Raw genomic sequence first — 14296 nt, 5'->3', positions numbered from 1 at the left:
CTATGAGACTCGAAATTGAGCTCAGGTGAATCCTGTCTCCATTGATCATCCTTGACATGTTTCTACAACTTGATTGGAGTCCACCTGTGGTAAATTCAATTGATTGGACATGATTTGGAAAGGCACACACCTGTCTATATAAGGTCCCACAGTTGACAGTGCATGTCAGAGCAAAAACCAAGCCTTCCATAGAACTCCGAGACAGGATTGTGTCGAGGCACTGATCTGAGGAAGGGTACCAAAAAATGTCTGCAGCATTGAAGGTCCCCAAGAACACAGTGGCCTCCATCATTCTTAAATGGAAGAGGTTTGAAACCACCAAGACTCTTCCTAGAGGACAACCATCTCGGCAGCACTCCACCAATCAGGATTTTATGCTGGAGTGGCCAGACGGCAGACACTCCTCAGTAAAAGGCACATGACAGCCCGCTTGGAGTTTTTCCAAAAGGCACATAAAGACTCCAAGACCATGAGTAACAAGATTCTCTGGTCTGATGAAACCAAGATTGAACTATTTGGCCTGAATGCCAAATGCCACATCTGGAGGAAACCTGGCACCATCCCTACGGTGAAGCATTATGCTATGAGGATGTTTTTCAGCGGCAGGGACTGGGAGACTAGTCAAGATTGAGGCAAAGATGAAGGGAGCAAAGTACAGAGAGATCCATGATGACAATCTGCTCCAGAGTGCTCAGGACCTCAGACTGGGGCGAAGGTTCACCTTCCAACAGGACAATGACCCTAAGCACATAGCCAAGATAATGCAGGAGTGGCTTCGGGACAAGTCTCTGAATGTCCTTGAGTGGCCCAGCCAGAGCCCGGACTTGAACCCGATTGAACATCTCTGGAGAGTCCTGACAATAGCTGTGCAGCAACACTCCCCATCCAACCTGACAGAGCTTGAGAGGATCTGCAGAGAATGGGAGATGCTCCCCAAATACAGGTGTACCAAGCTTGTAGCATCATACCCAAGAAGACTCGATGCTGTAATCAATTACCAAAGGTGCTTCAACAAAGTACTGCGTAAAGTGTCTGAATACTTATGTGAATGTAACATTTCAGTTTTTTTATATACATTAGCAAAAATGTATAAAAACCTGTTTTTGCTTTGTCATTATGGGGTATTGTGTGTAGATTGATGAGGGGGAAAAACAATTTAATCAATTTTAGAGTAAGGCTGTAACGTACATGGAGAAACTACTTGTTCTCCTTCATCATATAGCTTTTAAGACCTAATGCACATCTGCTATTTTGGCAGTTTCAACCTATGAGGAGAAGGATATTGGTTGTGTGACAGTCAAATCATGAGCAGAACAGTCAGTGTTTAGAACATTATGCATCTATCTTTCTATAATGCAGTTATTCTATGCAGGCACACACTGTGATACTCCCTCCCAGTCCATCCTACAATACCCTGTGTTGGTGGCGAGCCTGAAGACAGCAGAGAAAAATGTTGCAGCACTTCTCCTTGTTCAGTCATGTGTGCTCAACAGAACTGTTGGCTCTCTCAGATGATAGATGAGCTGGAGTTTGAGCAGGTGGCTCACAGACGAAGTCTTTATTATGTTTTCCCATACTGCTGCACTTTGCCCCTTTTCAAGGCCATCAGGCTCGCTTTGTTTTCATGCTGTTGCCCCTCGAAGTTCAAAGGCTACCAGTGTCTTTACTTTTCCACAGTTTAATGATGAACTGTGTATTCCTATATTCTATAGCTCTATCTACTGTATGACTTTGGCTGTCAGGATTCATGTACATTTTCCAACCGTTTTTTTTTTCATGTCTATTAGGAAAATGGGAAGAATTATGAGCTCTGCATACAAAGTATCATACCCCTATGTTCCTCTATTCTTTTTTGTCTTTCTTCTGAGCTTAGTGGCAGACTTAATGCTTTAAAAGTGGTGCTGACAACCACTGATTTTTGCCTCAATCCACTGTGACACACATTTGACAGGAGGAGTGCCCAGGCCTAGATTTAAATAAGCCAATTGTGTTTACAATATGAGTCGGTGCTCCCACAAATACTGGAAGAAAAAAAGATGCCTGAATTTGCTAAGCACAATGAGGGTACTTGACAGTGTTATCACCAATGTGCTGGTGTATTGACTTTGTAATATATAAGCAGTGCAGCAGTACAACATCAAGGCAAGAGCATAGCTGCAGGCTCATATTATAGTTTGTACTGAAGCAGTCAGTTAGTAGGCTTTGATCTGCACTTCAGAAAGGACTGTCTGTCTGAATCTCTATCACAGACCCGAGCGACTTAGTGCGGGAAAGAATGACACATTTTCTCTGAAAAATAAAGATGTTTAATAGGCTCTCGTTTATGTGTAGCCTATAGCTTTGTTCTTGATGATGTTTTCTTGTCAAAGAAATTAGAACCATTTGTTCTTGGTTGTTTTTTCATGGCTTAAATGTACATAGCTTTTCTTCAGAGTCGCTGTCTCCATTTAATAAATTAGTCAATGATACATTGAAGATTAAGCTTGATAGCTTAAAGGGAACCAAAACCTGCGGACTCTCCTTCACTGCAGCCGACGTGAGGAAAACATTTAAACGTGTTAACCCTTCGCAAGGATGCAGGCCCAGACGGCATCCCCAGCCGCGTCCTCAGAGCATGCGCAGACCAGCTGGCTGGTGTGTTTACAGACATATTCAACCAATCCTTATCCCAGTCTGCTGTTCCCACATGCTTCAAGAGGGCCACCATTGTCCCTGTTCCCAAGAAAGCTAAGGTAACTGAGCTAAACGACTACCGCCCCGTAGCACTCACTTCCGTCATCATGAAGTGCTTTGAGAGACTAGTCAAGGACCATATCACCTCCACCCTACCTGACACCCTAGACCCACTCGAATTTGCTTACCGCCCAAATAGGTCCACAGACGATGCAATCTCAACCACACTGCACACTGCCCTAACCCATCTGGACAAGAGATATACCTATGTGAGAATGCTGTTCATCGACTACAGCTCAGCATTTAACACCATAGTACCCTCCAAACTCGTCATCAAGCTCGAGGCCCTGGGTCTCGACCCCGCCCTGTGCAACTGGGTACTGGACTTCCTGACGGGCCGCCCCCAGGTGGTGAGGGTAGGTAACAACATCTCCACCCCGCTGATCCTCAACACTGGGGCCCCACAAGGGTGCGTTCTGAGCCCTCTCCTGTACTCCCTGTTCACCCATGACTGCGTGGCCATGCACGCCTCCAACTCAATCATCAAGTTTGCGGACGACACTACAGTGGTAGGCTTGATTACCAACAACGACGAGATGGCCTACAGGGAGGAGGTGAGGGCCCTCGGAGTGTGGTGTCAGGAAAATAACCTCTCACTCAATGTCAACAAAACAAAGGAGATGATTGTGGACTTCAGGAAACAGCAGAGGGAGCACCCCCCTATCCACATCGACGGGACAGTAGTGGAGAGGGTAGTAAGCTTTAAGTTCCTCGGCATACACATCACGGACAAACTGAATTGGTCCACCCACACAGACAGCGTCGTGAAGAAGGCGCAGCAGCGCCTCTTCAATCTCAGGAGGCTGAAGAAATCCGGCTTGTCACCAAAAGCACTCTCAAACTTCTACAGAGAGCATCCTGTCGGGCTGTATCACCGCCTGGTACGGCAACTGCTCCGCCCAGAACCGTAAGGCTCTCCAGAGGGTAGTAAGGTCTGCACAACGCATCACCGGGGGCAAACTACCTGCCCTCCAGGACACCTACACCACCCGATGTCACAGGAAGGCCATAAAGATCATCAAGGACAACAACCACCCGAGCCACTGCCTGTTCACCCCGCTATCATCCAGAAGGCGAGGTCAGTACAGGTGCATCAAAGCAGGGACAGAGAGACTGAAAAACAGCTTCTATCTAAGGGCATCAGACTGTTAAACAGCCACCACTAACATTGAGTGGCTGCTGCCAACACACTGACTCAACTCCAACCACTTTAATAATTGGAATTGATGGAAATTGATGGAAAATATATCACTAGCCACTTTAAACAATGCTACTTAATATAATGTTTACATACCCTACATTACTCATCTCATCTCATATGTATATGTATATACTGTACCCTATATCATCTACTGCATCTTTATGTAATGCATGTATCACTAGCCACTTTAAACTATGCCACTTTGTTTACATACCCTACATTACTCATCTCATATGTATATACTGTACTCGATACCATCTACTGCATCTTGCCTATGCCGTTCTGTACCATCACTCATTCATATATCTTTATGTACATATTCTTTATCCCTTTACACTTGGGTGTATAAGGTAGTAGTTTTGGAATTGTTAGGTTAGATCACTCATTGGTTATTACTGCATTGTCGGAACTAGACGCACAAGCATTTCGCTACACTCGCATTAACACCTGTGACAAATAAATTTGATTTGATTTTGATAATCCACCCCCCAAAAATACAAATCATGAAACTCCTGTCAATTTGGTGAAAGCCTATGTTCTATCGGTGGGTAAAATAAAACATTTCCCCACGACTTAACTTCTAAGTGGTCCTTCTGTGAAATCAGGAAATCGTGTAGGAACTCGTTATAGCTACATGGTGCTCGTCACACGAGATGGGGGATAAAACATCATCACATTTCATAATTTTTCAAAAATCAGTTACCTGCACACCAAATCAGCCAATAGATGGTATGGGCATACCTGTCTAGAACACATTCATCTATTTCTATCATCATGACAAAGTATACATTTCACTTAGATGTGCTCATTCTAAACAGTGTACCAAACGCTCCCTGCAAGTCGAAAGGGCAACTGTTGCCATAGCAACGTACTCTGCACACGCCCTGGACAGGGCCGATCTGCAAGTTGGAAGTCAGTGAGATATACCCCTAAATGGATTGCGCAGTTTGTTTAGGCGATTGTACAGCTAGCTAGCTACTTCACATAATGACATTGACGTTGGTAGTATTGTGTGTAGCTACGTTTGCTAGCTAGCTAGCCAGCCAGCCCAGAGAGAGCATTGCATTGTGGGTCGACTTGAGCTGCAACAACGATTTTCACATGTTGCTACCAACCAACGACAAAATGTAACGTTTGTTCACCGGAAAATATTATTTTCACATGTTAGTGTTATTTAACACTATTAATCATAGGAATTAGTGGTTTGGGGTGGACTATCCTTTTAAGTGTATAAATGCACCCTATCCAATATTACATTATCACTCATGAGCGAAATCATATTGTTGATTATAATATGCGTGTAAACATAACTGATCACTATCTTCCCAATTACATGATTTCTTTAATGTCTTTGGTGAGCATGCTGTGTATAGTGTAGACATGATAATGCCCAGTATTTGAGCCTTCTTTACTGCCCTGGCTTCTTTTCTGATACATGTATCAACCACTGAACTAATCTTGAGGTACTCGTTATAGATGGTCTCTTTAAATGCTGCTGACAGAGGTATTACCGGGTCCCATAATTTTGGCTCCCGCTGGCAGATGCTTCCTACCAGACAGTTAAGGAGCTGTTATCATTTGTCACTTTTCTCTTGCTGCCTGGCGTGGCCCTGGCCTGCTCTCCACCGGCCTGTACTCCAAATTGTGTAACTCTCAGGTCCTATGACTATAATCAGCACTCAAGATTATACTCAACCATGCTGCTGCTCCAGTCTCATGAGAATGATCGTGTTTATGCCAATGACAACAACATCAATAACTTAAAAATTTCTAGTTCAATATTTACAAAAATATCTTCATATCCAGGAATGATGATTTTTGTGTTGTGTGCGTTTGTTTCAGAAACCCTTCCCCTACATTACGCAATCGAGAGGAGTGGCGCAGAAGCTTCAGTCACTTCATTGCCTGGTGAGTATCCTTCATAGCCGAGTGCTTCCTGCTAAATAGTGTTCCTCTATTCTTACACAGTAATGAGGATGCTGGGCCCGATAGTGGGCAAATATTCCAGTTGGAGAATATACCTACTACTGGCAGCTTTTATTTAGATCACTTTTTTTATTTTATTGTGCATGTTTATTTGTCTTTATTTACTCCTTGAAGCAACCAACTGGCCCCAATGCAGCTAGTTAATGGTGATAAGAACAACATATATGATTTGTTACTTTCTAACCAACTGGCCCCAATGCAGTTAGTTAATGGCGATGACAACAAAATATATGAATGTGTTACTTTCTAACCAACACAAGCCTATTACAATGCAAAAATAGAGTACACATGTACATCTGACTTTTAAAAATGTAATTGGTTTCAATGGCGAGACTTCAATCTTTTCCCATTTGACCAAAGGAGCAGAATGCACTGGTTACACATTTGGTTCTGGGCATCCTTTGATCACTGGAAATGGAAGGACTTGAAATTGATATTTTTTAAGCTAGATTGTATCAACCCTTTTATCTTCCTCATATTTCATCACTTTTCATTTCCATAAATCTGTCGCAGAGGAAAAAACGAATTCTACTGAATTATCAGTTTTATCTTTAGGACGAGATAAGTAATCAGTCCCTCCAGTGTGGAAAACAAATGATGTCAACATTGGCCCATAATAGTCTCGCTGAATAAACAACCTCAATATCTAGCATGCAGTGCAAATTGGAGCAGCGAGCGAGGCGTAAATGAGAGAGAAAATTCAATTTCTTCAGGGGTTACTTATGGGTGGGGATTTTTGTCTTCCTTCTGTGTTGTTATTGGTGGAAAAGATTGAAAGGCAGTGGTTATTCATTCATTATTAATAATGAAAACATCAAACAGTACAGCTGTGAACCCATAACCATTAGTGGTAACAGACTCATTTATTTGTGTTAGTCATGCATTCCTCAGAGCACCAGGTCTGTCAGAGTTGGATTAGAAGCTGTAGCTGAGTCCAATCTATAGTTGGTGCTACACTACTGCCTTAAAATGCTGGTAAACCTTTGCTTGAACCCATCTATCTAAAGGCCTATCATACAGACATTTAGTTTCATAATGCATATTGAACACTGTTTTAATGATGTTATTACCAAGCACCTTTTGTGTGCCTCGTTATTTATTCATTTGGTGTAGCTGGAGAGCTGAAAGAGACGGTTCAAGGCCCACGTGAACAGGAACAAATGGATGGTGCTGTTGTGTTATTGGAACCCTATAGCAGTGGGTTTCTATGCCATTTGTGTCATTTATTGGGAATGCTGGCATCTTTTATTGATTCTCTTAAAAAGCTCAATTATTCTCTCTCCTTCCGAGAGAACACAACTCATGCAACTATTACTTGATTCTTACAATACAATGTTTATAAAACATCTTACTGTAATGTGTTTTTGTTTTGAAACACACACATTTTTATTTCACTTTACATATTCAGATGCAATGCATTTTATTGGGTGTTTTTTTTTTAAATCGTGCTCTCTCTCAGTAGCATGAGGTAATGGATTCTGTGATATCAGATCAGAAATAATCTCCTCAAACAAAGCCCACCAGGCTACAATGTGTGGAGGGTGGACAATGTTATCAGGCCTGGCACAATGTTTGTGAGGACTCTCCTGCTCTCAGCAGGACCAAATCAAATTTGATGTGCCACATACGTGGTAAACAACAGGTGTAGACTAACAGTGAAATGCTTACTTACGGGGTCCTTCCCAACAATGCAGAGAGAAAGAAAATAGAGAAATAATAGAAAGGTAATAATAAATACATAATGAGTAACGATAACTTGGCTATATACACCAGGGTGTGTGTGTGTCTACTATCGCTGTTTTGGGAAATAAATGCAGTGTCTGTCCCCATGCAGCCAAAGGAGCCGTCTTTTGAAACAAAGTGACCTGATGTTTAGCAACCCGGCTGAGCATCTCGGCTAACGGCTGCAACCTCTGCTTAATGTCCTGACACTAATGAATTCGAGGAATGAATTTCCAGAGCAGACTGATTGATAGAAAACTGATAGAAAGAGGAAGAAAGCAGAAGCAGAGTTGCAGCCCAGATTAGGTAGCAGGAGTCAGATTTGGTATTGTTCTCTTATCTCTTTGCTGTCTGCCTGCAGAGTTGTGTCGCAGTACTATAAAATATATTCAGGCGTTTTAAGTGTTTAGCTGAATTAAAGAATGATGGATGTTTTGAAGGGAAGGGATTTATACAGTATGAGGGCTATAGGTAAACATCTTTTCAAAAGAAAGTACTTGGCAGCAGGATTAAATACCCTCGCCATTTGAAACGGTATCACACCATGTCCATGGACTTTTTACCAGTGTAAAAAAAATATATATATATATAATTTGAACAACATTATATTGCCTCTGGATTGAAAATATTTATATCGTACATCATAGATGTGAAGGCAGTAGTATAGTGATATACATGACCACCATGACAAAGAGTGGGCTCTAATTAAACACGGCACATAGCAGATAGAGGTCATCCATGGCTGTGCCAAAAACAGAGCTGTTTGCACTGGGGGGCCATGGTGATGACCAGACCATGCTCACAGAGGGGACAGTGTTCACACACAGAAGCACTGATGAGAAGCTCCATAGAAGCACCCTACTGAGAACAGCCTCGTCAGATAACCCAGAGAAATCAGCTCTGTAAGATGTTCAGGTCACCGTACTCTTTGTTTATTTAGTTTTTCTACATGTGTTGACGTCGCCTCAAATGTAAAGATCCACCAGGTGAATTAGTTATCAGAGGTTTTGTTTTAAACCAAGGAAAAGGTTGCACCAGGGTTGGTTTTCGATCTCCTTTATGATGTATTGTGATGTTGTAATTGCATTCTGTCGCTACACAGGTGTCGGTTAAAATATTTTGAGACTCGTCTGTCTGTGACCCGCCTTCTGGAACACCCATTCATTAAACAGGCCCATGGCAAAGGCTCTCGGTCAACAGCTGTCCACACTCATCTGCGAGCATCAAGACCTGGGCTCCAAACTTAAGACCAAGTAAGTGTATTGTCACCTCAAAGAAATCCTAACATTTTCAGCTGAAAAATTCCCGAGGCGACTAGGTGAAAAATCTGCCGATGTGTCCTTGAGCAAGGCACTTAAACCTAATTTCTTCTGTAAATTGCTCTGGATTAGAGCATCTGCTAAATGAAAAAATAAAATAATCTAAAAGAATCCCCACTGCAGAACTCATTCATAAATTGATGAGCTGATATGTGTATTCTCACCAGCGGGTGGCAGAGTTTTATTTCCTTTCACTGTCCCTTCAAACCAGTGTAACTGATATGACGTGTAGTCAAAGTAGTGAGAAGTAGGTGATTAAAGAGAAGCTAGGGGAGTGAAACTAATTTGATAGGAGTGATTGTGTTGACTCAAAGTTAGATTAATAAAAGCGGTTTTCTCCCAATGGATCGTTTTTAACAGTGTGACGACGACGAACATTTAGTACAGAGCACTCCTCCACCCATATGATTAAACCAATTATCCATGGAATAAAACACTTCAGTCTCATATTGATTTACTTGTAGAAAATACTAACTGTTCAACCTTGCATTATCACTGAATTTAGAATTATGCAATGATTTATATCGGGCCTACGGTGAGCTTTTATTCAAGAACAGTTGATTGTGATTGGGAAATTATTCTGTTGACTGCTTATCAAGTTTATTTTAGGACACAGACTGACTGGGGTTCGTAGACTAGAACTAATCACACGTGTGCCAATTCTATAAGTCTGACTTACATCCAACCACCACATACTGTAGAGTAGAGTATCTTACTGCTGGTGCTGTTATTAAACACATTCGTTTTTTGCAATTCTACACATGTTTGGGCCCATGCCATGGCATTTTTAGTATTTTAGATTGTCCCAGACTGTCTATTTTTTATTTTGCTGATTGTTAGATCTCAAAGATGATGTTATTCAAAAATATATTCCTCCATTATATTTTCTGCATACTTTATATCTGGTTTCAGCCGTTTAAGTTCACACTGAAACATTTTACAATCCTGAACAACAACAAAAAATATATATGCTTTTATATATTTTTGGTTAACATTTTGCAGTGGTGGCCACTAAATGCATATAGGGGAAACACTGCACTTTGTGAATGAGATCTTGCCCATTTCATCGTTCATATTAGGTTTAGTATCTGAACTTGACTGGAATTTCTGCGTGCAATATTTTAGTGGTGATAACAGTTTTATTTTAGAGCTTGTTGTTTTTGTCAAAAGTGCTGATTAACCTAGCGAATCTCGATTACATGTCTATTTGCACACACACACACACACACACACACACACACACACACACACACACACACACACACACACACACACACATCCCTCCAATTATCCCAATGCGCCAGCTGCCTCTGTGCTGACCTCTTGCCAGCAGTCCCCATTGTAGAGTGAAAGGTCAAACAGAGATAAAGTGCAATCACAGCCTGTAATAATGGTGGAGTTCTCCCTGGGGAACACCCTTATGGGCCACCAACTACCCATCTAAATGAATGGGTTTTATATCCAGACTATCCAGACAGATTATTAGTCATTTAGCTGTACTCTTTAGTCACTATAATGCTTTCTTCACCAATATTTTGTCCTTTTCTCCAACAGACATAAAATAATCAATACTCCTAAAACAATCATAATAGAGAGCAGTCCTGATGATGATCTGGTGAACCTGGAGGTTTTAGATGAGGTAAGATTGGATACTGTATGTTGACTTCATTGTTGTTGGACTAGAGGACGGTATATGTACACTACCGTTCAAAAGTTTGGGGTCACTTAGAAATGTCCTTGTTTTCCATGAAAACATACATGAAAAATACATACATTATAAATATTGATTTTTAATTTAAATAATAATTGTGTCCTTCAAACGTTGCTTTTTTTCAAAGAATCCTTGCAGCAATTAAAGCCTTGCAGACCTATTGGCATTCTAGTTGTCAATTTGTTGAGGTAATCTGAAGAGATTTCACCCCATGCTTCCTGAAGCACCTCCCACAAATTGGATTGGCTCGATGGGCACTTCTTACGTACCATACGGTCAAGCTGCTCCCACAACAGCTCAATAGGTTTGAGATCGGGTGACTGTGCTGGTCACTCCATTATAGACAGAATACCAGCTGACTGCTTCTTCCCTAAATAGTTCTTACATAGTTTGGAGCTGTGCTTTGGGTTATTGTCCTGTTGTAGGAGGAAATTGGCTCCAATTAAGCGCCGTCCACATGGTATGGCATGGTGTTGCAAAATGGAGTGATAGCCTTCCTTCTTCAAGATCCCTTTTACCCTGTACAAATGTCTCACTTTACCATCAACAAAGCACCCCCAGACCATCACATTGCCTCCACTATGCTTGGCAGATGGCGTCAAGCACTCCTCCGGCATCTTTTCATGTTTTCTGCTTCTCACGAATATTCTTCTTTGTGATCCGAACACCTCAAACGTAGATTCTTCTGTACAAAACACTTTTTTTCCCAATCTTCCTCTGTCCAGTGTCTGTGTTCTTTTGCCCATCTTAATCTTTTATTTTTATTGGCCAGTCTGAGATATGTCTTTTTCTTTGCAACTCTGCCTAGAAGGCCAGCATCCCGGAGTCGCCTCTTCACTGTTGACGTTGAGACTGGTGTTTTGCGGGTACTATTTAATGAAGCTGCCAGTTGAGGACTTGTGAGGCGTCTGTTTCTCAAACTAGACACTCTAATGTACTTGTCCTCTTGCTCAGTTGTGCACTGGGGCCTTCTGCTTCTCTTTCTATTCTGGTTAGAGACAGTTTGCTCTGTTCTGTAAAGTAAGTAGTACACAGCGCTGTACGAGATCTCCAGTTTCTTGGAAATTTCTCGCATGGAATAGCCTTCATTTCTCAGAACACGAATAGACTGATGAGTTTTAGAAGAAATTCTCAGACCGACTCTTTTCTCTGTATTTATCAATGATGTTGCTCTTGCTGCTGGTGATTCTCTGATCCACCTCTACGGAGACGACACCAATCTGTATACTTCTGGCCCTTCTTTGGACATTGTGTTAACAAACCGCCAGACGATTCAATGATATACAACACTCCTTCTGTGGCCTCCAACTGCTCTTAAATAGTAAAACTAAATGCATGATTTTCAACCGATCGCTGCTCGCACCCGCCCGCCTGACTAGCATCACTACTCTGGACGGTTCTGACTTAGAATATGTGGACAACTACAAATACCTAGGTGTCTGGTTAGACTGTAAACTCTCCTTCCAGACTCACATTAAGCATCTCCAATCCAAAATTAAATCTAGAATCGGCTTCCTATTTCGCAACAAAACCTCCTTCGCTCATGCTGCTAAACATACCCTCGTAAAACTGACTATCCTACCGATCCTTGACTTCGGCGATGTCATTTACAAAATAACCTCCAACACTCTACTCAGCAAACTGGATGCAGTCTATCACAGTGCCATCTGTTTTGTCACCAAAGCCCCATATACTACTCACCACTGCGACCTGTGTGCACTCGTTGGCTGGCCCTCGCTACATATTCCGCGCCAAACCCACTGGCTCTAGGTCATCTATAAGTCCTTGCTACGTAAAGCCCTGACATATCTCAGCTCACTGGTCACCATAGCAATACCGACCCGTAGCACGTGCTCCAGCAGGTATATTTCACTGGTCATCCCCAAAGCCAACTCCTCCTTTGGCCGCCTTTCCTTCCAGTTCTCTGCTGCCAGTGACTGGAATGAATTGCAAAAATCACTTAAGCTGGAGACTTATATCTCCCTCACTAACTTTAAGTATCAGCTGTCAGAACAGCTTACTGATCACTGCACCTGTACACAGCCCATCTGTAAATAGCCCACCCAACTACCTCATCCCCATATTGTTATTTATTTTTGCTCTTTTGCACCCTAGTATCTCTACTCACACATCATCATCTGCACATCTATCACTCCAGTGTTAATGCTAAATTGTAATTATTTCGCCACTATGGCCTATTTATTGCCTTACCTCCCTAATCTTACTACATTTGCACACACTGTATATAGATTTTTCTATTGTGTTATTGACTGTACGTTTGTTTATCCCGTGTGAGAACTCTGTGTTGTTGTTTTTGTCGTACTGCTTTTCTTTATCTTGGCCAGGTCGCAGTTGTAACTGGCCTACCTGGTTAAATAAAGGTGAAATAAAAAATACATTTAAAAAAGTTATTTGTTTCTGGCTGTTTTGAGCCTGTATTCGTACCCACAAATGCTGATTCTCCAGATACTCAACTAGTCTAAAGAAGGCCAGTTGTATCGCTTCTTTAATCAAAACAACAGTTTTTAGCTGTGCTAACATAATTGCAAAAGGGTTTTCTAATGATCAATTAGCCTTTTAAAATTATAAACTTGGATTAGCGAACACAACATGCCGTTGGAACACAGGAGTGATGGTTGCTGATAATGGGCCTCTGTACGCCTATATTTCATTAAAAAATCTGCCGTTTCCAGCTACAATAGTCATTTACAAGATTAGCGATGTCTACACTGTATTTCGGATCAATTTGATGTTATTTGTCAAAAAAGTAGCTTTTCTTTCAAAAACAAGGACATTTCTAACTGACCCCAAACTTCTGAACGGTAGTGTAGGTATTTTACACAGTACACAATGTGTGTTCTCCTTCTTCTCTGCAGGAGACCCTCATCAAACACCTCTCGAAGAGATATTACGAGTGTCAGATATACACGTACGTTGGAGACATCCTTATCGCTCTCAATCCCTTTCAAACTCTAAGCATCTACTCGGAACAGGTTAGTTTATGACAGCAGTGTCATTGTGTGTCATAATTCCTCTGAATACCTCTGTAAAGAAAGAACGGTATTGATATTCTAATATGGTGTGTTTTCTTACAGTTCTCTAAGCTGTACCATGGGGTGGAGCGAGCCGACAGTCCTCCACACATCTTTGCTGCTGCTGATGCAGCATACCAGGGCATGATGACCTTCTGCAAAGACCAGGCACCTTGTGTGTGGAAGTAATATTTAGTGATATGCAGTTTTATATGGATAATGTTATCATTGGCATTTCTTTCTGAAATGATCTCATTTAGAGATCTAGTGATGCGTTTGTTTGAGACATCCCGGTGACAAAGTTGTTGTTGATGCGTCCCTGTGTTTCAGTGGAGAGAGTGGAGCTGGGAAGACAGAGAGTGCCCATCTGATTGTCCAACATCTCACCTGCCTGGGAAAGGTACTGTTTGTGTGCTAAAACCCCATGAATCAGTTTTTCACATATTCTACTACATCATGTTCACAAATATTGAACTTAAGTTTTCCACCTCGATGGAGTTCATTATTCAATGGACAGATTAAGACACTGATATATTTAGTCCTACATATTTTGTTTGTATTGGCTCTGCAGGGAGCTGTGTAAAAACAATTG

The 14296-nt window shown here is 41.7% G+C and overlaps 1 pseudogene; it reads left to right on the top strand.

The window, feature by feature from the left end:
• Positions 1-14296, top strand: part of LOC110502051 — a 79026-nt pseudogene that overhangs the window by 19117 nt on the left and 45613 nt on the right.

Source organism: Oncorhynchus mykiss, chromosome 22 (assembly GCF_013265735.2).
Source record: "Oncorhynchus mykiss isolate Arlee chromosome 22, USDA_OmykA_1.1, whole genome shotgun sequence".
Classification (NCBI taxonomy): domain Eukaryota; kingdom Metazoa; phylum Chordata; class Actinopteri; order Salmoniformes; family Salmonidae; genus Oncorhynchus; species Oncorhynchus mykiss.
The sequence above is the reverse complement of the archived record's forward strand: the minus strand, read 5'-3'. Positions and strand labels throughout refer to the sequence as shown.